At 36.8% G+C, this 25,743-nt stretch overlaps 1 pseudogene; it reads left to right on the plus strand.

The window, feature by feature from the left end:
* LOC122808504 overlaps window positions 1–25,743 on the plus strand; it is a 192,683-nt pseudogene that overhangs the window by 13,608 nt on the left and 153,332 nt on the right.

A 25,743-nucleotide genomic window follows, 5' to 3' on the forward strand; every position in this document is an offset into this window, starting at 1 on the left:
ATGTCTCTTTTTGTTGAGTTCTCTACCTAATAAAGGGGGACATTTATTACCTCATTCATTTACTACATATCTAGAAATGTTGTCCAGCATAGCACATATGACTAATAAATTTAATTTCTCTCACAACATCAGTATATTCGGAAGTCATCCGAGCTGCCCGTATGCATTGACCTTTATAAATATTTTTCATCATACTTCTAGGGTGTTAACTTGTAAATTCGAGATAACTGTTGGAAAAAGTTTTTTTCCAAAATACATTTGATTTAAAACCTGTGTTGGTCTTAGAAATATGTATATCCAAGTATGCAATACCTTCATCATTACATGTATATGTAAATTTCAAAAATGATCTTGATATGTTCAAAAATTCAGTAAAGGAGGTGATGCTGTCCTTGTCACCTCCCCATAGAACAAACATATCATCTAAAAATCTTGAATAATAAACCAACACAGGTTTTAAATCAAATGTATTTTGGAAAAAAAAAATTTTCCAACAGTTATCTCGAATTTACAAGTTGCCACCCTAGAAATATGATGAAAAATATTTATAAAGGTCAATGCATACGGGCAGCCCGGATGACTTCTGAATATACTGATGTTGTGAGAGAAATTTAATTTATTAGTCATATGTTTAGATCTCGAGGATATCCCAGTGCTATGTTGGACAACATTTCTAGATATGTAGTAAGCAAATGGGGTAATAAATTTCCCCCTTTATTAGGTTGAGAACTCAACAAAAAGGGACATACCATAGAACTAACAGATTCATCAAAATGTGGTAGGGCATGTATATTAGAGTATTCACCATATGTAGAGCATATTAAAAAATAGTGAGAAGGAACTGGAACATGTTGGCTGTGGAAGAAGAACTTAGAACTGTTGTAGGTATGTCTCCAATTTTTGTGTATAAAACTGGACCCAATTTAAAAGAGAAATTTGAACAAGGGCACCCTATTGGTACTTATCGCGGCACTAATAGTCACATGAAGAAATGTGGTTCGTGTAACCAGTGCCAAGCAATTTTGGAAGTGGATAGTTTGACTTTGGATAATGTTAATAGAACCATCATTAAATTTAAACAGGGTAATTGCTGTACCAAAAATATTATATATCTGGCCAAATGCATGTCATGTTCTGTTTTTTACATAGGGAAAATGGAATGCCAATTTAAAAGGCGGATATACGATCATCTTTATTGCATAAAGACCAAGGACATGAACAATGCATTAAGTAGACATATATTTGACAATGGAGAAAAACATTTTTTTTAATTTGGTATTATAGATCAGTTGAAAATAGATTCAAAAGGGGGGAATTTTAAAGCATTATTGAATAGAAAGGAGATAATATGGCAAATTTTTATGGATGCAGGAAGAAAACCAGGATTAAATGACTTTATTATTATCAAACCAATTTTAGAACTACGTTAGTATTAGGTTCAAATGATGGTTTAAGATAGGAATTCATAAGTAACTCAATGCACACATGAGATTAGATAGAAATGGAAAATAGTGTCATGTGCACAGTTTTCTTTTCTTTTCACTTTCATTAGCAGCACACAATATTAAGAAGATTGGTTAACTTTGAGTGTGCTATAATAAAGATATTTTACATTATAGCGATATTCCATGCCTTATTAACCTCTGTATATATATATATTAGTAACATGGTTAGATATTTTTTTAGTAATATTATTTATGAGTAAAACAGTAATTGGCATATATATAACTTTTAGTAATATTGTGTACGAGTAACAGTAATTGACACACAAATCATCTATATGATTATTAGTTAGATTTTATGCAGCTTTTATATGTGTAACAAAGTAGTGAATATATTGAATGAGGTTGTATTGACATGTAATGTTTCTTTAAAGCACAATTTTAAAGAAGGCGGAGTTTGGCATCAAAAAGTTTTTAAATTTATTGTTTGTCAGTCAATATGGCATTCTGAAGAAGTCCACTTTTGTGGATGAAAGCGCTAAATGTTATTTAACAGCTCCATGGTCTATTAAAGAAGTTTGTTACTTTACTTTTCATTCGGTTTTCATTTATTGTGCATCCGTTTGGTGATACCAGCTCACTAGTGCTGTTCTTCTGTTACCATCCATATTAATCACACTTGAAATATGTACATTTTCATTTTCCATTTTCAAAATAGCTCCACATTCCCAACCCTCAATCCATAAACCCCAATCATCATATATTTTTATGTCCATAACTTCTTTACATAAAATCATTTCCAACTTCCATTCTAAATTGCATCAAAACTCTCTTTTTAGTTTCCATCTGAAAAGCTTGCAGCACATACTCATTCCAAGGATTACAGTACTTTTTTTAGTTCATACTTTTCTAAAAAAGTCTCCTTATACTGTCCTATTTCAAACCATCATACTACATTTTTATTAATAAGAATAAAGGCTCTTACATATTTGGGTAAAATACCCAATAGTGAAAAAACAATGTCCCATACTTCATACCTTTCAGGTCCTTTTTTTCCTTATTGCTTAACCTTATAATGCATTTCTTCTTCACTTCCTTCACTTCTTTGACTTTTCTCTATCATTCTTTCACCATCTGCACATAGAATTTATTTCTTAGTGTAACCACAGCAACCTCCTCTTCTTGCATTTTCTCCATAATTTTGCACCATGAAGCTGCTACTTCATTCTCTGGTTCACTCTGATTAATCATCTCCTTCAAACAAACATCCCACAACCATCCTGACTGGAGAGTTGTAACAATACATTATTGTGCTGGATCTCCTGAAATATCTCTTCCAAATCCATTACCCCTAGATTCTCTTTTTGAGAAAGCTCAACCACTTTCTCCACACCTCAACAGCAGGCTCACCTTCCTGATCTCTCTCTACTCTTGCTTCTGAGACCAGCACTGCAGAAACATTCTCATTGATTGAGGATTCACCTCTGCTGCTAACTCCATTCTCACCGTCCTCCATGTTCTTCCTGGTTTCTCCAAGCCATCCCCATATGTTATGAGTAGGGGTCCTTTATTAAAATTCACAGTATACAAATATTACATTCTATATCCAAGGTTTACAGTTCATTTGCAATCATTTACAATTAACTCACATATTTTCAAATTTTTTTATATGTTCAATTCCCCTCACTCTTTTTTCCACAACCAAAACTTATTTTCTTCAAAATTTCTGACAATATCCATTTCCCGTTAAATTTTATCTCATTCATTCTTTCATTCCAGAGAATCCACATTATATAAAACAGTTTTTCATATAATCTGTTTTCATCATTTTGTTTCATATATTCATAGTATCCATATTCTATCATGTCCATATTTATACATTTTACATTTTTCACTCTTTTTAAACATTCTTTATCACGTTTCTTCCCACAATTGATTTATTCTTTTACATTTCAGGAAAAACATGTTCAGCAGTCTCTAATTCCCCACAAAATATACCAACTCCATCTTTTATTTTTTTTTTCTATGGCATATTTGCCTTTACTGGAACCTTATTTATAGACAACTTCCACAAAAAATCTATACATTCTACATATTTTCCACATCTGTTCATTCTTGCTTTTATGGCTTTTACTTTTTTCTCCTGTTTCCAAGGGTAGATATAATAAAATGTTTTCCATTATATTTTCATACCATTCTTTTCCAGTCTTCTCTGTATTACTCAAATCAGTCTTCCATAATAATATCTTCTCTTAATATATTTTAATTTCTGAAGAAGTGATTCCTTTACTTCTTTTTAAACATTTAAGCTTTTCCCATATTGCTTTATATTTTTCCTCTATTATCTTTATTAATAAGTTTCTTCTTTTTCCTTTATTCAGGTCAATATTCTATATAAATTAATTGAAGCTATATATACAATTGGATGAATTAAACCCAAACCTCCTTCCTTTTTGTAACATAAAGAATTCCTCTTTTAAATAATACACGCAATACTTCTTTTTCACATTCAGTTGAAATCAGAAATATGCTTGCTAGATCTGCCATCTTTCCTAATATTACTGAATTAATTAAACATGTTTTTATTCCCTATACGTAAGTTTAAATGTTCTCCAAAAGATTTCTTCCATTGTGTAACACTTTGTTGCTCATCACCCAACTTTATTCTCAAAATTTCTCTTTCTTCTTTATTAAACTATTCCTCCTGAAAATCCCAGTCCTTTACTCTTTTCCTCATTGATACTCAAACCTAATGCTCTTAATTCCTTGTCAAGTGTTTTAATAGCTATACTTACACATTCTTTGTTTTTCACAACTAATACTAGATTGTCCACATAAAAAAACATTACTGGAGCCTAAATTCTCTCTGATATATAAAATTTAGCTTCCACCAATACTACATTTATCTTGGTAATGATCACATTCATGATTTATGCAAACAGAATAATACTTGCTGGACATCTTTGTTTAACACCAGTTTTTATTTCTATTATTTCACTGAACCAGACATTAACCACTAATTTTACTTTATTTTTGTTATATACTGATTTCAAAATGTTGATTATTTTGTTACTTATATTAAATTCTTTCAAAATTTCCCATAGTGCTTCATACTGTATCTTAACAAATATTTTACATACATCTACTATTTTCATAAAAAAATCTTATAATCAACATTGTTTAATACCAGTGGTCTCCAATTTGTGTGTCTTTTCTTCCTCCCTTTTTCCATATAAATTTCATTGCACCCATATATTTTTTTTCATTTACCCCTTTTTCGAACATTTCATTCAACATCTCTAAAATTTATTATTTTCCATATTCCTGCATATCCTTATACATTAGATATTCAAGTCCATCTACACCTGTAGCTGCTTCTACATTTACTATTTTCAACACATTTTTCAATTCTATCATTGTAACCTTCTCTTTCATTCTCTTATTATCTTCTTCAGTTAACTTTTTTAAGTTCCATTTATACCTCCTTATAGTTTTACACATGGAAAAAGTTTTCAAAATATGTCTTTTAGAGGTCTGCATTATTTATTTTGTGTGTTCACCATATTTCCTTCATCACTCATAAACTGTTATATCATTCTTACCTTTTTTTAAACAATTTTGCTTAAGTATAGTGCTACTTCTTTTCTTCCTTGTAGAAATATCTTTGTGTAAATTATTTTTTAATCTTTTCTTAGTTCATTTCATATAACTTTTTTCTTTTTCTAAAAGCTCATCTTTATTGTCACCAAACATAATGATGAGGCAGGAAAATCTCTTTTACCTAGCCACCTGACTTCCATTAGCTCTACCCCACAATTTTAAAAGCTCCTCAAAACATACTATATAGATACCTGGCTATGCTCCTGTGACTCACCAGGATAAAAACCTAGTATACAGCCTATCTTTACTGTTTACAAATATTCCCTACTAATCCCTTCTCTACCTAATAGTACACCATGACTTAAGGTTGGGAGGGTGGCCTAATGGTTGAGGTGTTTGCCTTATAAACACAAGGTGCAGGGTTTGAGTCTCACAAGGGATAATTGTCTAGGCTTAAAATGGCTCACAAGAGCAGTTAGCCTAGTATTAATCTATGAATCTTGAATCTTAATTGGAATCTTACTTCCCATAACATGTCTGATGTTACACTGTTTCATCCCTTCCACTAACCATCATTCCAGAATAGCTTCAACGTTTCCCCACCACCTTCAAAATTAAAGTATTGTACGTATCATATCTATACCACCATGTTGAGTTGTAAGGCTCATATATCTAAAGACCTGCAAAATGGGTTAAAACACTAAATCTGTTAATAACAAAGTTAAAATATGTATGTGAATTCCATTAATATTCATTGATTTCTATAGCTGTTTTCAACAACACTATAGCAAGATACACTTATTATGTTAGAATGTTCTACATGAAACTACATGCAAAATGTTAATAATTCTCATCTTGTTTGCTTATGTGACATTTTAGGGATTTTATTGTCTAACAACATAATGTCAGTAATCCATGTCATGTGATATCGGATGTCTGACTGATGGATAATATCATGTCTGATTTATTGTATTATATTCTGCTTTTATGTATTATGTCTGGAGCTTTTCTCCCCGGGCCTCTGCTGATAATGGACCAGTGTCCAGTCGGACCTTCCCAGTAAACAAATGTAAAGTAAAAAATAAATAAATAAATTGTCTATTATGTTTTTAAAGACTTGATTGCTGATTTTTCATATTTACAGCTATCGTGTATTCTCTTTGTCCTGTGTCATTCTAATGCCTTTTTTTCTATATTTTTTCTTTTAGACTTATCCACCAACTTGTTCAATCTTAATAAAACCATCTCATGTCTATATGATCTAATCATAGTAGATGTAATAGGTAAAAAACTTTCTTACACTGTGAAGGACACCAATGAGGAAGAGAAAAGGCAAACACTAAAAACTCCTGATGTCCACCACAGCAGTAAAACTTAATAGTAAAATCAAAATTTAATAAAAAGAATATAACATAAAATAAGCAGTCCTCAGTCTTCCGATAAGCGCTTTCGGCAAATAAGCCTTCCTCAGATCGTATAAAAAGGACTGTTCAGCTTTTGTATTTATAAGGCATCACAGCCATTCCTCATTTAGTTCTCTGACATGCCCTTGTTGCAAACCAAATGGAGGCCAGCTAGCAGAGAGGTATAATTTCCTTCATTGTAATTAAAGGGGTAGTGCTTCTCTTTACTATAGGATTGTATATGAGAAAACTAATAGCTACGGATGTGAATACATTATATAAATGAAGCAACATTCAAGTAAACTTGCTAATCATATTCCTTCTATTCTTAAGTGCAGGTTTTAATAGCACAATAGTATTCAAGCCTGGTGATCTGTTTGCTCTTAAATTAACTATCCAGCATGTTTCCCTTGGCTCTGTGCGATTATGAACGTCACCTCCTCTTGTGGTCTGACAGACTGCCTCGATGGCCTTAAATACAAAGTAATGAGAAGGATACTGTGCTACGTGGGCTGCTAAGGCATTATTGGGATCTTTCTGTTTGATGTCCCTCAAATGTCTGAGGATATGTTCCTTAAGATGTTGATCTGTTTTGCCAACATAGAAAGCACTACACTGGCAGCAAGTCGCTAAGTATATGATGTGGGAACTAGTACAATCAGCATAGACATTAAAATTGTACTGTTGCCTGGAGTATGGATGTACAAAAACATTGCAGCTGTCATTGGAGTTGCAAGCTTTGCATCTTGAGCACTTGAAAGTGCCCTTTCTATTAGAATTGGGCCTATTTCTTTCAAATCCATCTTTGTTGCAAATGAGATGGCTCAAATTCTTCTTATTCTTGTATAGGAATCTGGGCTGTTCACCTACAATGTCTCTTATTTTGTCATCAGTTGTCAATACCGGCCAAACCTTCCTAATAACTTCACATACTTGCTTATTGTCAGCAGTGTATGTTAACAAACATTTAAGTTGCTGTGATTGAGTTTTAAGAGCCAGGCTCTCATGATGACTCGATGCGGGTTCAGAGAAGGAGGGACGTCCCTTTCCTCTCCTTAATTCCTGTGGATCATGCTTCAATCTTAGATTCTTTCTTTTATAGGATCTTTTACTTAAATGTGTCTCAATATTTCTCTGTTCTGCTACAAAGTCTTCATTCTCAGTACATAATCTTGAGGTTCTTAAGATCTAACTCTCAAAGATGTTATCAAAAATATGTCCCAGGTGCATACTCCCCCTATGCAGATAATGATTTCTCCAGGTTTCTTTTTTATGAATTCCTGTACTGATATCTCTATCAGGATGCAGATGAATCTTTACATCCAGAAATTCTATGGTTTCCGAAGAATGTTTAACCACAAACTCTAGAAAATCAGTGCTCTCGTTTATGAAGTTGACAAAAAGGTCCAATTGTGTAGAGCTGCCTCTCCAAAGGATAAAGACATCATCCACAAAATGGCCATAGTACACTAGATATTGTTTCCAAGTGCTGGGTATCAGTTCATTATGTTCCCACTCAGCCAGAACCAAATTAGAGTAACTATTTGCACATGGGGTGCCCATAGCCACACCCCATGTCTGCAAATAGAAAGAATCCCCATACATAAAGATGTTATTTTCCAATACAAGTTCCAGCAAGGAACATATTGGTTCTACTTCCATACTGTTCCTTGCTAGGAAAGATCTTATTGCCTGTAGACCATAGTCATTCGGAATCACCATAAACAAACTCTTGATGTCCATTGTCACTAGTAACAAATCTTCATATTTCTTGAGGTCCTTAGTAACTAAAAAGTTTTTCCAGAAAATCTCCTGAGTCCTTCAATACAGTTTCTGCTAGTGGCAGGGCCTTCTTTAATTCATTCTCCACGTACATGGAAACAGGTTCAGTTACCCACCCCCTACCAGAAACTATGGAACGTAGGGGTGGGTCAACTGGATCCTTGTGAATTTTGGGGAGTCCGCTGATGTATGGAAACATAGGTTTAGGGCAATCAAAGAACTCATATAGTTCTTGTGAGATATTTGCCTCTGTCAATAGATCATATAGATGGCTACGAAAATGATCTACCTTAGTCGTAGCTTCACTGCAACTTAATCTCTTATACGTTCTTTCATCATCCAGCATAGAGCGCATTTTATGCCTGTACCATACGGCTTCCATCACTACTATACATCCTCCCTTATCAGCAGGCTTTATGACCAAGCTGTCTGTTTCCTTTAGCTGCTTCAGCATCTCATTCTCATTAGTGGTTAAGTTGAAGAAACGTCCGTGTCCTTTGGTTGTATTACCCCTTAGTTTGAAGATTTCATCTTCACATAATTTCAAGAACATCTCAACTAGTGGAGGATTAGGGGGAACAAAGCTATTCAATTTTGTATAAAGTAGCCGTCTACTGTCATTAGCTTGTCCAAAAATACATTTTAATGCAAGGTTCCTGCTAAACATTCTGATATCCAGCACAAATTCACTAATATCTGACAGTAAGGCTGGAATAAAACTCAGGCCCTTGTCTAGCAAGGAAATCATGTCAGGGCTTAAACTCTTATTAGAAAGATTCACTACTAAACTTGGTTCAGATCCAATTAAAGTGTGAGCTTCTTCCTTTTCCGTTCTTGACTCTGTGTTCTTTGAGTCCTGTGATGGTTGAATTTGGAAAAAAACGTCAAGGGCCAATTTATCGGTCCTTGCATTGCCCCTTCTTTCAGTCTAGTTGCTAGATCACCAGGCTTGAATACTATTGTGCCATTAAAACCTGCACTTAAGAATAGAAGGAATATGATTAGCAAGTTTACTTGAATGTTGCTTCATTCATATAATGTATTCACATAGCAGCAAATAGAATGAAGTAGAAGTCACTACGATAGTAAAAAATAATGTTGTATTTATTATCGGAACAAGCGCTTTCACGTACTGCCAAGGTACGCTTCTTCAGGTTTGTAAATCAATTCATTCTATCAAATGTTTATATGCAAAATATTCTATCTAATAAATCAATTAAACAATTAATCAATTAGTCAGAATAACACATCAACTATTCCACTGTTTCATTTTAAAGCTACATAATTCATTAAGCTTGTAAAACGCATAATGAAATATAGCAGAATAGAATGATATACTCTGCCACATCCAGCTCTGATTCCTGCCTTTTTGTCAGTGCCACTGTCTCCAACCCATATAACATAGCTGGTCTCACTACCCTCTTGTAGACCTTCCCTTTCACTCTTACTGGTACCCGTCTGTCACAAATCACTCCTGACACTCTTCTCCACCCATTCCACCCTGCCTGTACTCTCTTCTTCACCTCTCTTCCTCATTCACCATTACTCTGAACTGTTTATCCCAAGTACTTAAAGTCGTCCACCTTTACCAACTCACCATTCCTCTACCCTCCCTCTCATTTACACACATATATTCTGTCTTAGCCCTGCTGACCTTCATTCCTCTGCTCTCTAGAGCATATCTCCACCTCTCCAGTGCCTCCTCAACCTGATTCCTACTCTCACTACAGATCATAATGTCATCTGCAAACATCATAGTCCACGGGACCTCCTGTCTGATCTCATCTGTCAACCTGTCCATCACCACTGCAAATAAGAAAGGACTCAGAGCTGATCCTTGATGTAATCCCACCTCCACTTTAAATGGATCTGTCACTCCCACTGCAGTCCTCACCACTGTCACACTACCCTCGTACATATCCTGTACCACTCTTACATACTTCTCTGCCACTCCCGACTTCCTCATACAATACCACAACTCTTCTCTAGGCACCCTGTCATATGCTTTCTCCAAGTCTACAAAGACACAATGCAACTCCTTCTGACCTTCTCTGTATTTCTCCAATAACACTCTCAGAGCAAACATTGCATCTGTAGTGCTCTTTCCTGGCATGAAACCATACTGCTGATCACTAATCATCACATCCCTTCTTAACCTAGCTTTTACTACTCTTTCCCATAACTTCAAGCTGTGACTGATCAGTTTTATCCCTCTGTAGTTACTGCAGCTCTGCACATCACCCTTATTCTTAAAGATAGGTACCAAAACACTTTTTCTCCACTCCTCAGGCATCCTCTGGCTTTCCAAAATTTCATTAAACAATCTAGTTAAAAATTCTACTGCCATTTCTCCTAAGCACCTCCATGCTTCCATTGTATGTCATCTGGGCCAACAGCCTTTCCATTCTTCATCCTCTTCATAGCTGTTCTTACTTCCTCCTTGCTAATCTGTTTCACTTCCTGATTCAGTATCCCCACATCATCCAACCTTCTCTCTCTCTCATTCTCTTCATTCATCAGCCTCTCAAAATACTCTTTACATCTACTCAACACACTCTCCTCTCTTGTGAGTACCTTTCCCTCACTATCCTTTATCACCCTTACTTGCTGCACATCTTTCCGAGCTCTGTCCCTCTGTCTAGCCAATCGGTACAGGTCTTTTTCTCCCTCTTTAGTGTCCAATCTGTCATACAACTCTCCATATGCCTTATCCTTAGCCTTCACCACCTCTCTCTTTGCCATGCTCCTCATCTCCTTATACTCTTGTCTACTTTTTTCATCTCTTTGACAATCCCACTTCTTCTTCGACAGCCTCTTCCTCTGTATACTCTCCTGTACTTCCTCATTCCACCACCAGGTCTCCTTGTCCTCCTTCCTCTGTCCAGATGTCACACCAAGCACCTTTCTAGCCATCTCTCTTACTAGTTCTGCTGTAGTTACCCAGCTATTCGGTAACTCTTTACTGCCTCCCAGTGCCTGTTTTAACTCTTCCCTAAACTCCACTTCACAATCACCCTTTTTTAACTTCCACCATTTAATCCTTGGCACTGCTTTCACACTCCTCCTCCTCTTCTTGATCACCAACATCATCCTACAGACCACCATTCTATGCTGCTTAACTACACTTTCCCCTGCCACCACTTTACAGTCTCCAATCTCCTTCAGATTGGCCCTCCTATATAGGATATAATCCACCTGTGTGCATCTTCCTCCACTCTTGTACGTCACCCTATGCTCCTCCCTCTTCTTAAAATATGTATTCACCACAGCCATGTCCATCCTTTTCGCAAAATACACAATCATCTGACCTTCTGCATTCCTCTCCTTAACACCATACCTGCCCATCCCTTCCTCATCCCCTCTGTTCACTTCACCAACATGCCCATTAAAGTCCGCTCCAATCACTAGTCTCTCACCCTTGGGTACACTCACCACAACTTCATCCAACTCACTCCAAAATTTCTCTTTCTCATCCATCGCACACCCAACTTGTGGAGTATATGCACTAACAACATTCATATTACACCATCAATTTCAAGCTTCATAAACATCACTCTGTCAGACACTCTCTTCACGTCTAAAACACTCCTGGCATATTGTTCCTTTAGTATAACCCCCTACCCCATTTCTCCTGCCATCCACACCATGATAGAACAATTTGCACCTGTTTCCTAAACACCTGGCCTTACTTCCCTTCCATCTGGTCTCTTGCACGCACAATATATCAACCTTCCTTCTCTCCATCATATCAGCTAGCTCTCTTCCTATACCAGTCATACTGCCAACATTTAAAGTTCCTACCCTCACTGCTACACTTCTAACCTTCCTCCTCTCTTCCTGCCTTCGGGCATGCCTTCGCCCTCCTCTTCTCCTTCAGCCAACAGTAGCCCAATATCCGGCAGCACCCTGTTGGCTAACAGTACTGGTGGTGGTCATTGTTAACCTGGGCCTTGACTGATCTGGTATTGAAATATAAAATTTTTGCGCCATAAGTGATGTGGCAGAATTTTTACGCCGGATGCCCTTCTTGATGCAACCCTCCCATTTATCTGGGCTTGGGACTGGCACAAAGAAATGCACTGGCTTGTGCATCCCCAGTGGCTGGGTTAACTCATTAACAATAAAGGGAAAAAATTGTATTTTAAAGTTGAAGAATTATGAAGGTTTTTAATACACATAAAAATTGTTGTTTTTTTTTCCTTTATTGTTAATAAGTTTCAGTTGGCAATTTTATAACCAATTAGGATTTTTTTTTTCAAATATATTTTTATTGCAATTTTTTCTTCTTATTTTAATACAAGAAAAGAATATCACAGGAAAATATAAGAACAGGTACTAGGACTATCAAGTTGCAGTAATCCTAATAAAGTATATATAACATGAACCGTCAGTGTTAAACTAACAATATGCAAAATTAACTAACAATCAAGCTGTTCATATTGAGCTATAGTACAGAAAACTACACAGAGATAATATACACTATATTGAAATCTGACATTAAAACACTTGCATCAAGACATTCTATCTACCTAACTTACATTATATCTTGTACTATGTACACTATATACATTGATGTCGCCTTAAATGTTCATCTTATATGTATTACCATGACCTGCCCATTGTTGTTGTGGGTAAACATTTTACAATACTAAATATCTTTAGTTTTCCTTATTTACATAGAATAATACTGATGTTGTAGTCCCTTGTTCATAAATCAGTTTGACCTAAGATTTCTATAAGCGTTCTCCAATGTTTCTGATAGTAGGATAGTTTTTTTGGCTTCTTGTAATGAGTTTACTAGCTAATAAGCATTTTATAGCTATTCCTTTAAATTCTTCCCATGTGATTTTACTTCTATCTAACCAATTTTGGGCTATGTATGATTTCATCATTGTACACACTGTGACTATGATGTGTTTATTTTTATAGGAAAAATTGGTAGGGAATACATATAAAATTGCCATTTCCCATGACAGGGTAGATTTAGTGTATCCCTTTTTTTCAAACTTGGCTCTTAACGAATACCATAATTTGTAGAGATTCTTGCAGCTCCAAAAAAATATGAAGAGTGTCTGCAATGATACTAAGAGATGGTTAAATCTCAATTAGGATATTTGTTAATTGCCTTTTTAATTTAACTTGCATTTAAGGGAAGTATTTTTGTAATTTGTTTGGTCTGAAGAAGTCCCAAATAGGCATTGGGATAAAAGTGCTTAACCATTTTTAAGGTGTAATAAAGTGGATTTCCACTTTTACTTTCTTGTAGCTGCACCTTTATTTATCTTATCATTTCTGATTGGACGTTCAAGCAAGAGGAGTGACATGAGAAAGTACATAAAGCACTCTAGCTTATGGAGATTAAAAGGCTATGCTGGGTAAGAGGGAAAAATCATTCATGTGTCCACATGTGTCCACACCTGGGTTCAGAGCCTGTAGAATATTTTAAAGAATCTAGTAGGAACCCGAAAACACATGGTGCTCAGTAGAATTGATAAGTAATGTTATGTGTGACATATGATATGTGTGAAAGAGCAGATAGCAGTGGAAAGACCACAAATAAAATGAGTCTAACCTACAGGGGTGCAGAGTTCACAGTGAGAGGGTGAGCATTCAAGTAGGAGATGAGATGGGAAAAGCAGGTTGTTGAATGAACAAAGTGTTGTAGTGCTGCTTACTGTACCTTGGTCAGCGTGAGCCCCTGACCACAATGTGCTAGAGTTATGTCATTTTTGTTTTACTCAGCTTTCACAACAATCTGTTATGAATAAAAATGTCAGACTTAGGCATTTTGCCTGTAGGTAACAAAACGTGGACCATACCTCTCAACTGCAATGATTTATGCAGTGTACTATGATTTTTCCCCCTCTATTTTAGCCTTGATCCCCGAGATGATTTACTTATAAATTTGCATCATTTAGGGGGTACACGCCTTATTAAGTAACTAAAGAAATATATAGTGGAGGTAAAGAATAGTTTTTAGGACTTAAACCTGATGTGTAGAGTAATTGAAGAACCATGGACGGCAGGTTGTGTTACTGTACAGGAGCTGGCATCAAAAACATTCAAACCAGTAGGAAGATTAAGAAGGCAACATGACTGCATGTGGAGGCTTTGGAAGTGGAAAAGGAAAAAAGAAAAAAATAATTATCTACGTTTGGTTTTAAACACACTAATAAGCCAGAACTTGAATTTAAGGCTTCCAGACAGATAAGGGCATAATGGAATATCAATCTGTATGGAGCAAAACACTTTGGCATTGAGTATGTAGTACAGTATAAATAGCTGAAAAGTAATGCAACTTACAGACAGGTAAGCAGAACACTCTGCTTATATGCTAACACTTTCTGGAAGCAAACATAATATATTCAAACGGACCTCTACATGGCGTTTATATGGTAGTGCACCCAAGAGAACTGCTAATTTATCTCACACACAGTATACCAGTGTCCTACTCAAACTGCTCCAAAGCAGAGTATGTAGATAGGTGGCTAGAAAACTCCACAGTAAACATACTGCTGCTGTTGCTGTATATTTTAATATATTTGGTTAAAATATCAGGGTTCTAACATGGGGGAATGCTGGTATGTTGAGCATTCTCTAAAAAAAGAAAAGGAGTGTTGCTCATTTAACTTTTTTATTTATTTTTTTACTTTTTTTTTTTTCAAAGAAATTGCCTGAACAAAGATAATATACATACTTTCTTTGAATTATGGCATATATTATCATCTTTGTTTAGGCAAAGTGAAGCAGGCCAGCCAGGTAACACTGACTTTGTACAGCATCTCTCACAGGCTTCAATTTCTTTTACTGCATGTGCCTGCACAACTTTGCTTATTGCCAGCAGTCTATGGCAGGAAAAACTAGTGTGCATCCTTAGCAAAAGAAGAGACATCACAAGTCATTCTGAAATATTTGTTTTTCTTAGTATTTTCCCATTGTTCATTATAAACGAGATCTGGACTATCGGTGTCTACAAGCAAGTCATGCATGTTATGGTTTAGCCAAGTATTGCTTCACGTCCTTTTGCTTATTTTTTTGTTTTGTTTGTTTGTTTGTTTTGCTGCACACAAGTTTATTTTTGTTGCTTCTGTTTGCAGATTTGCTCCATCCATACCTACAAATAAAAACTGAACAAGTCATGCTGATATGAATGGAAATGTGCAACTCCAGCAGATACCAGACATGTTTTGTTTCACAGTACTGTACAGCAGAAAAAAAAAGACATAAAATGAAGTTGTGTTTTGCAGTTGTCATCTGAGTAATCTTTTTGTTAATCCCACATTAGTACCCATAGGTAATGGGAAGGAACATGGAACACAAAATGTCTTTTGTGAGCTGTGGGAGGAATAAACTATGATTAGCAAATAAACAAGACCCAATTTTCCTACAGCTAGGTACAGATCTTATGTGTCCGTGGGAGTGCAATATGCCCATGCATCCAACCCAACTTGGAATATGTCAGCCATGCATGTGTGTGAAGGGGGAAGCTCTGCAAAAAAGAAGGAGGGAGAGGGGAGCAAACAGGAATAAGGAAAGTGTATATTCCTGTCTGTCCTGGAGGGATTTGTGTTACCACAGTTACTGAGAGACTGTGTGACCATCCTGGGTTTGAATCAATTAATCCAGCTAGTGCAGAAGATAAGGGATCATAAGTGCTGGTTTCATCTTTCAGTTGTGCTGTGAACCATGTTGTTACCATGTTAATGCCTGAAGTGGAAAAAGAATGGGGTGGTTTTCACCACAACAAAGCTACTACACCAGACTCTTTCAGAAGTTGCAGCAGGTTTACAGTGAAACTGCTGCTGATACTCTATTATTGGGATTTCCCCCAAAGTCTCACAGATGTTTTTAGTGGTTGGGCAACTGAATCCATTGTGGAACTTTTCAAAGACAGAGCAGTATTCTGTTTCCATGTGTTTCAGGGCACTGTGAAGTTTAGGATCACAACTGATAACCTCTGTGCAATAAATAGCTCAACAAGGCCATTATACTGGAAAGCTGGCTCCTGGTTTCAGGGGTGATCAAGGAACCAAGTATAGAATTGGACATGATCTCATCAAGGTAAGAATTATTAACCAGTTATGCTCCAGTCATGCCTTTATAAAAAGAATTTGCCTTATTTTCCAATTGGCAATTAATCAGTAAACGTTTAATAACTATCAATACATGTGCTTATGTATCTTTATTTATGTGTACGTATATATGCACACATAGGTTAGTAGATAGAAGCATATTGCACACTTGTGCACCACACACAGACATGCACACACATATTTAAAGTTCATCTTCCCCTACTACAAAACTGACACTACACCTCCAACTCTAGGCTGCATCCCTGGAAGGTGTAGACTTACTTGTTTTATAACTATCTACAGATGTGAAATACTGCTATAGGCTAAACAAGCAAACCTTGTTTGTAAGGTAACACTGCATATAATTTTGTTTCTCAATTCAGCAGTGAGATTTCTGCTATATGCTGGGAATACTGTGAATGTAATATTGTACAGCATAAACTTTTCCTAGTTCTCAGTGCCCAAAGTGATGCTTATATTTTATAAGTTACTCTGGGATTTCAAATAAGGTAGTTTTATAATAAGTAGCACAAGAGGACACAAGCCTAACAGTGCATTAGTATTTAAATTTACACTAGCACAGTTACCTTCATTATTTATTTTATTTATTTTTTATTTTACATTTGTTGACCGGGCTAGTCTAGCTGGAGACATGTCCATTTTCAGTAGAGGCCCGGGGAGAAAAGCTCCAAGAATAATACAGATTTTCTTTACAAAGTTAAAAACAGGAGTTATACAGATAATAGAGATAGCAATATTACAAAAAAGTTTTTTTTTGTTTGTTTTTTTTATTCAATAGTACAAATTGGTGTTACCATGGTCATTTTGTAAGGTACAGAGTAGAATTAACATGGTCATTTTGTAAAAGACTGAGGTATGATGTAGATATATACTTGTAAGATATATGCAATAATGTAGTTTATTGATACATAAAAGGGAGCTAGTAAGGGATGAGGAGGGATAAGTGAATATGAGAAGATTTAGTCAGGGTTAGTACAGGTACATAGCCAGTGATTGTTAAGGTAGAGTTTCAAATTCCTTTTGAAAAGTGAGAGAGAAGTTTGAGATGTGGTTTCAGAGGGAAGTTTATTCCAAAGTTTTCCTACAGAGTTAGAGAACAAAGACTCACCTGCTGTGTTGTTGGATTTAGTAGTATTGATCAGTAGTTTGTTAGAGGAGCGTAGAGATGTGAGGTTTTTATAAGGTGTAATGAGGCTGGAGAGTACTGGGATATTGTTAGGTAGATATAGAGTCTTATGGGCTATTATAAGCTGGTGATATTGAAGCTGGTTAAGAAATTCAAGCCAGTTTAATTGTTTAAGATTTAGACAGTGATGGGTTCTATAAGGAGAGCCTGTAGCAAATCTAGCGATATTATTATAGGAAGTAGTTAGTTTCCTGATGTTGTTCTTTGAGAGATTAGTATAAATGGGAGAGGCGTAAAGCAGGGTGGATATTAGGTGGGCTCTGGCTATAGCAGTCTTAGCTGCTGGTGTAAGATCAGGTTTAATTCTATAGAGGGATCCCAGTTTTTTGTTGACTGACTTTATTGTAGTGTTTATGTGAGTATCAAAGTTTAGATTGTTGTCTATTGTTATTCCTAGAAGTTTAGTGGTAGGGTCAGGAGAGATAAGAGTACCACTGCTAGAAGTGAGACTGAAAGGTAAAGATGTGGACTTTTGGGTTGGTGAGAAGAGTAGCAGTTTAGTTTTTTGGGGATTCAGAAGGAGGCAGCATTGAGAAAACCATAGTTCAACAGTGTTGAATGCTTTTTAGGTAAGAGACTGTAGTTCAGTTTGAGAAGAGGCTGAGCAGATTATGGTAGAATCATCTGCATATTGAATGCAGGTGGAGTAAGGAATGGCTGTTTGCAGGTCATTAATGAAGATGGGAAATAAGAGTGGGCCTAATATAGATCCTTGAGGGACACCGAGAGAGATAGGAAGGTGATCGGATAGTTTATTTTCCCAGAGTACAGCCTGGTGACGATTATCAAGGTAAGATGTAAACCAGTTCAAGGCAAGAGGATTGAGTGAGAGAGTATTCAGTGTATGGAGTAGTAGTTGGTGGTTAACCATGTCAAAAGCTTTGGATAGGTCAATGAAGACTGCAGATGAAAGACAATTATTGTTACGATTATTGTTGATGCTGTTTGTGAATGATAGCAGTGCAGTGGTGGTACTATGGAATGGTCTGAAGCCATGTTGACAGTTAGCGAGTAGGTTGTTCTGGAGAAGGTGGTTGAGTAGTTGTTCATGGATGCATTTTTCCATAATTTTTGCGATAGGGGAAAGTAAAGCTATGGGGCAAAAGTTAGAAAAGTCATTGGAGCTCCCACCTTTGTGTAGTGAGATGATGTGTGAAATTTTCCATATTGAAGGGACAGTTCCTTCACTTATTGTTCTATTTATCAGAATAGAGATAGGGTAGGCAATGGCTTTAGCTCCTTTTTGCAAGAATTCTGCTGGGAGTTTGTCAGCTGAGGGGGTGGTAGGTTTTAACTTATGTAGAAGAGAGGAAATGTAGGAGGTAGATACTGGTTGGAGGTGAAATAGAGGAGGTGGATTTGTAGAAGAAGTGGTCAGATTAGATGTGTTAGGAGATAGGTGGCTAGCTAGAGTTTGGATGGTATCAGTGAAGAAAGAGTTAAAGGCATTTGCTGTTTGTGTGGGATTCTCAGGGTTAGAGCCTAGTGGGTTAGGTGTTATTAGTTGGCCTGGGTAAAGAAGATTATTAATAGAAGTCCAAAATTTTTTGGGTTCTTTGAGAGAGGTTTGTTGTAGCTGAAGATAATAATTCTTTTTGTCTAGAAGTATGGCTTTTTTTGTATTGTTTCTATGTTCTCTAAAGGTTTGGCGGTCTGTTGCATTCTTAGTTGTATGCCATTTTGCCCAGGATTTGTTTCTAAGTTGGATTTTTTGTTTAGTATTGTTAGTGAGCCAAGGGGCTGGTTTAGCTTTAATTCTAATAGAGCGAATTGGAGCGTGGTGATCCAGGGTGGCTAAGAATGTGGAGTTAAAGTATTCCACTGCTTCATTTAGAGGGAGATATTTTAATGGTATCCAATTACATTGTTTTAGTTCTGTTTGGAAAAGTTCTGGGTTAAATTCCTTTTTAGAGCATATTGTTCTGAGAGTGTTAGGGAATATTGTGTTGGTTTTATGTCTGATAATATATGTAAGTGAGTGGTCACTTATATCATCTGGAAGGGTTCCTGTTGTGTAGGATTGCTGAGGATTATTAGTAAGTATCCAATCTGAGGTACTTTCTTTGTTATTGAGTCTATTAGTTCTGGTAGGGGAGTTTATATGTTGTGAGAAGCCATACAGGTTAATGTGGGTAGAGGGATTAGTATTAGTACAGGATATTAATACATTTATTTATAATTAATACAGTTGTATATCCATATATCAAAAACTCAAAACATTGAATGGTAACTGATCAAACACCAGAAAACACCTGTGCAGAGGAATCCCACTGTATCCAGAAAAACACCACCAGGAGTTTGGTATAATCCACTTTAATGTGCTGTCACATAATAATATGAGCTGTTAAGCGCTTTCAATCCCTTATGCTACAGGAACTTCACCAGAACTAAACAAAGACAAATAAAACCTCAATAGATTCCCTCAGACTTGCATAGCTATTTTATTGGCCTAATAGGTTTAATTAATTAATTAATTAGCTAGTCAACCTATCAAATGAAACAACTCACACAAATCATCAGATGATACAAAACAGGAACAAAAATCAAACTGAACTATGCATATCAGTAAATGATGTTGTTGTTGTCTTGCAGCTTTTCCCAGTTAGGGGTCACCACAGTGGAACTCTGGTCCACTAATGATTGGCAGTAGATTTTTACATGCCAAGTTGCCAGCCCTGATGCACAGCCTTCAATGAAGGTGCACCCATTCACGCATGTCTCCACACAGAAGACGCTCTAGCTGAGAATCGAACAGGACAACGTTTTACTGTGAGGCAACAACTCTACTGCAGCACCACCACTGTAGTAAATAATCACCTAAAATATTCTTAACAATATGTAACTATATATGGAAATATATAAATATATGGGTGTACTGCTTATCATCGAATTTCCATTTCAGCGAATTGCAGATAACTGAACTTACCTACCCAAAATCTCACTATGCTGAAATGCCAGTTTGCCAAATTACAAATCCCCGGCACAAAAACAATATAAAATATAAAATTAAAAACATAAACATTCTCCAATATTTTCCCCCTAAACCCCACACCCCCTGCCTATTATATACTCCGAAATTGCACTACAGTGACAGCAAGGGTATATATTCATATCCTTTTTGTACAGCGTTCTCTAGCTGACAGCTACAAGCAGTATTACACAAAAGTTCCATATACTGCACACTACCGTCACATCCATTACAGTTTACAACTGGTACGGTGTACGAAAAGTACATAAAAACTATATACTTGCACTTCTCGCACACCAGTAACAGTGAACCTAAATCGAATAAACAGACTTCGGCAAACTGCCATTTCGGCATAGTGAGATTTCAGGTAAGTAAGTTCAAAGTTCGCTTAACTGCGATTCACTGAAACGTAAATTTGATGATAAGCAGTAGACCCATATATATATATATATATATATATATATATATATATATATATATATATATTTGTGTGTGTTTTAAATAGTTGCTGCTTAAATAGCTTAAAATATCCTGAATGCTTAGTCATAGTGCTCAAAGTAATGAAGGTTTCTGTCGAAAGTCTGTCAGTCCCTACTCAAGAGAAAAGTAAAAGCCATGTCTACATACCAAATAATAACTGAAAATAAATTCTTAACCTTCTGTGTAAAACTCAATAATATAAAAAAAAAATGCCCACAGTGTAAGCAATTAATGAAAACATACAATTTAAAAATTAAAAAGTTGAAAATGTATATCATTTATTTATTTATTTATTTTATTTATTTGCATTTGTTGACCGGGCAACTCCACTGGGTCATGGCGACTCGTTTTCAGTAGAAGCCCATTTATAAAAGCTCCACAAGAAGTTACATTGATTATAATAGTAGCAAATAAGAGAGGTTATAAAATAGAGAAATTTAAGAATTTTACAAAACTAAAAAACATTAAGGTAACATATTGCATCATAGGCTTACAATAGTAACATTCCTACTAGCAATGGAAAAGTGAGGACTGATAAGAAAAATTACGTAATTATAGCACTATTCAGTGTAAAGACGTATATTAACAATGTGAATAAGCTTTAGGGTGTCATGTGTAAACTTTCATTTAAAAAAAAAGTGGTTACGTAGTAGATAGGGAAATTAATATATACATATTTAGAACAGTTCTGGTAAAGAGATTACATATTAATATTAATGCATATTTGAGTATTTTGAGAGGAAATATTTGAACCATTCACAATGCAGATGGTGCAGAGATTAGTTGATCTGTTTGAGGTTTCAGCTTTAATAGGCATTTGAAAGAAAGGTTTTCTTAGAGAACAGTCTGTTGGAAGAGAAAGAGAGAGTAAGAGAAATTCACCATATTCTTTTTATCTTTGAGAGTGGTTGACGAGTCTATGAGCTGGGGAGGTTAGGTAGGGGCATTCCCATTTGCAGGACAGGTGTGAGAGCAGGTGGGTCTTGAAGTTGTAGTTAAACATGTTGTGTAGTGGAGAGGGGAGAGAGTTCCATAAATTAGCTATGGTGCAGGCTAGTAGTAGTTGGCCAGGGGGACGGGAGGGTTTGTACAATTGTAGAAGATTTTGGTTCTCAGATCTTAGGGTGCAGGAGGGTGTGTAGGGTATTAGGGATGTGGAGAGCGATGAACAGTCAGCTGATTTGAAGATGAGCTTGAGAGCGGTGGTAAGTTGCAGATATCTGAGGTAGTTGGACAGTTCTAGCCACTTGAGGGTATGTAGGCAGTGGCAGTGATGAGATGAATTTTTGTTGGTGGCAAATTTGCAGATTTTATGGTAGCAGGATTCAAGTTTGGAACATAGGCCTAGTTGGAGGTTGATGAATAAGGGAGCGCCGTACATGAGGGAGGGGAGGAGGAAGGTAGATGCAAGTGATTGGCGGGTGGCAGGGCTGAGATAATGGTTGTGTCTGTAGAGGAGGCCAATTTTTTGGTGGGTTTTCTTAATATAATAGCTGAGTGTATGTGTGAGTCAAACTTTAGCTTTTCATCAATGATGACGCCTAGCAGTTTGTTGCTGGGAACTATTTCAAGAGGGGTGTTATTTTGGCTTATAATGGAGAAAAGGTTTCTGTCAAGAGTGGAGTTTCTGTTGGGGGTAAAAATCATTAGTTTTGTTTTGCTAGTATTTAGGGCAAGGTGATAGGTTTGCATCCAGGATTCTGTTTTAGAAAAGGCGAGTTGGGTTTTTAGGAGTAGCTCTGAGGTGAAAGAGTCATCTGCATACTGGATAACAGAGGCTTCGGGAATGGAGAGGTGCAAGTTATTGATAAATATGTTAAAAAGTAGAGGTACAAGTACTGAGCCTTGAGGAACCTCAAGAAGCCTTGAGCCTTGTAGGTGTAGTAGGAAAGGAGTGGTAGATTCTTTCCATTGGACAGCTTATTGACAGTTGGATAGGTAGTTGGTGAACCAGGCTAAGGTGGAAGGAGAAAGATATAAGAATGAGAGGTGGGATAAGAGTAAGGAGTGGGAGATGGTGTAGAATGTTTTACATAGATCTAAAAATAGAGATGATACATATTTGCTCTTGTCGCATGCTAGGTTGATGGTTTCCAGAAAGGAGAGGAGGGAAGTCATGGTGCTATGGCCAGGGCAGAAACAGTGCTGGGTCTGAGACATGAGGTCATTCTGAGTTAGATATTGCATGATTTGTGAATGGATAGTTTTTTTTAGTATTTTTGAGATAAGAGAAAGTATGGCTATGGGTCTAAAATTGGTTGTGTCGGTGTTTTTACCACCTTTGTGCAGAGGGATGATGTATCTGTGGTGCCACATGGTTGGGACGTATGATTCTTGTATTGAACTATTTATAAAAATAGATATGGGGCAGGCTATGGCTTCAGCGGGATGTTTTAGGATGGTAGATGCTATTTTATTTATTTATTTACTTATTTACATTTGTTTACCGGGAAATTCTGACTGGATGCAGGCCCTTTTTCAGTGGATGCCCGGGGAGAAAAGCTCAACATCATGTACATGATAGAGATACAAAGCTGCAGCAGTAGTAAACAACATTACAGGTTGTTGGCTTTAATAACAAGATGTTGATTATCAACAGTATATACAGAAAATGTTGCAAGTTAAGATAGTTTCTTGTAATTTATAATATTAGTAACAAAGTTGTCAGACAAGATGTTAAAGTATGTAAAGCCAACTAGCTATTTCTGACTGTGGTTAGTAGTGGCGGTAGTATAGTTGGGTTAAGAGTCTAGGTGGGGGGGGGGTAAGGGGGTGTGTTAGTCTGGATTAAAACAAGAACAAAGCCAGTGCAAATCTAAGTGGAATTTGAGTGCAGTCTTGAAAAGGCTGCTGGAAGGAAAAGTAGTTATAGAGGGTGGAAGATTGTTCCAAAGTTCAGATATGGTACATGAAAATATGGCTTCTCCTGCTGTGTTTTTGGGTTTGATAACAGTGAGTTGATTTTTGTTGCTTGATCTAAGGGGCCTAGTGGGGTGATAAGATTGGAGAAGGGTTTGAAGGGAAGGGATGTTAAGGGATGGTTAATAAGTTTATGAGTGAGGGTGAGTTGATTAAAGTGAACGAGTTGTGGGAGTTCTAGCCAGTTTAGTTCTTTAAGGGAGATACAATGATGGCTGTGGTATGAGGTTCCAGTGGCAAATTTAGCAATTTTTTTGTAACAAGAATCCAGCTTGTGTAGGTCTGTCTGTCTAAGATTGGTAAGTATGGGGGATGCATAGAGTAGGGTGGAGATTAGCTGGGAATTGGCTATGAAGATTCTAGCCGCACTGGTTAGGAATTGGCGGCTTCGACATAATGCATCAAGTTTCTTGTGAACTTTTTTTATTGTGAGAGATATGTGGGTGTCAAATCTAAGTTTGTTGTCTATTTCCACACCAAGTAATTTTGTGTGTTCTGATGGAGAGATGCTGGTATTGTCTTTGACAAGAATGTTGAAGTGAGGGGTGTTTTGGGTAGCTTTGGAAGGTTGGAACAGGAGAAGTTTTGTCTTACTTGGGTTGAATAGGAGCTGAGCATTGGATAGCCAGCTTTCTACAGAAGAGAATGATTTCTGTGTGATTTGTTGTAGTTCTGGTAGAGTGGGGGCAGAGCAGATGAGAGTAGAATCATCTGCGTACTGTATAACAGATGCTTGTGTGGTGGCAGTTTGTAGGTTGTTAGTGAAAAGTGAGAATAGCAGAGGGCCAAGGATAGACCCTTGGGGAACTCCGAGAGTAACTGGGAGGTGAGGTGATGTGTTATTGTCCCAGATTACTGATTGCTGGCATCCATGTAGATAGCTGTGGAACCAGTTGCATGCTGGTTGTGAGAAGGAGAGGTGAGAGTAGAGAGTAGTAGCTCATAAGATACCATGTCAAAAGCCTTTGAGAGATCTAGAAATACAACAGTAGAGAAGAGGCCATTGTTTTTGTGATGAAGTATAGTGTTGGTGAAGGAGAGCAAAGTAGAGGTAGTGCTGTGCTATAGCCTGAAACCATGTTGGGTTTTGGAGAGGAGATTATTAGCTAGGAGTTAGTTGGTTACCTGGGTGTTGATACATTTTTTCAAGTATCTTGGAGAGAGGGGAGAGGATAGCAATGGGGCGGTAATTGGAGAGGTCAGTGAAGGGGGTGCCTTTGTGGAGGGGAATGATGTGGGATATTTTCCATATTGAGGTAACATAGCCTTCTATTATGGAATGGTTGATTAGAATTGAAATTGGGTAGGCTAGTGTATCAGATGTGGTTTTCAAGTATTCAGAGGGGAAGTTGTCAGCTGTGAGTTGTGGGTTTAAGTTTTGACAATAGTCTTTTTATGTTGGAGGTAGGTATTGAGGTGAAGAAGAAAAGAGGAGTGGGGGTTTAGGGTTAGGAGTTGGGGGCTTTTGTAGGGAAGTGTTTTTTTTTTAGAGATGTTATAGTTTCAGTGAAGTGTTTGTTGAAGGATTCAGCAATACTGCTGGAGAAGGGGGGAATGGACGGCTGGGGGGTATCAACCTTCCCTGGGTGGAGGATATTGTTAATAGTGGACCAGAATTGCTTAGGGTTGTGGTTGGTAGAGTTTAGGGTGGATTTATAGAAGAGGGATTTGTCTAATTTTATATGCGTTTTGGCTTTATTGCACAGTTCAAGGAATGATTGCCTATCTGAGTTATTTTTTGTTAGTCGCCAGTGCTCCTAGGCCTTATCTCTTGGTATCATTAGGGTTCTGGTGGTCTTTTGTAACCATGGGGCACACCTGGATCTGACTTTGGCATTTCTTACAGGAGCATGGGTGTTTAGGATGAAGA

The sequence above is a fragment of the Protopterus annectens genome, chromosome 8.part0 (genome assembly GCF_019279795.1).
Source record: "Protopterus annectens isolate FY-2018-M chromosome 8.part0, PAN1.0, whole genome shotgun sequence".
Taxonomy (NCBI): Eukaryota; Metazoa; Chordata; order Ceratodontiformes; family Protopteridae; genus Protopterus; species Protopterus annectens.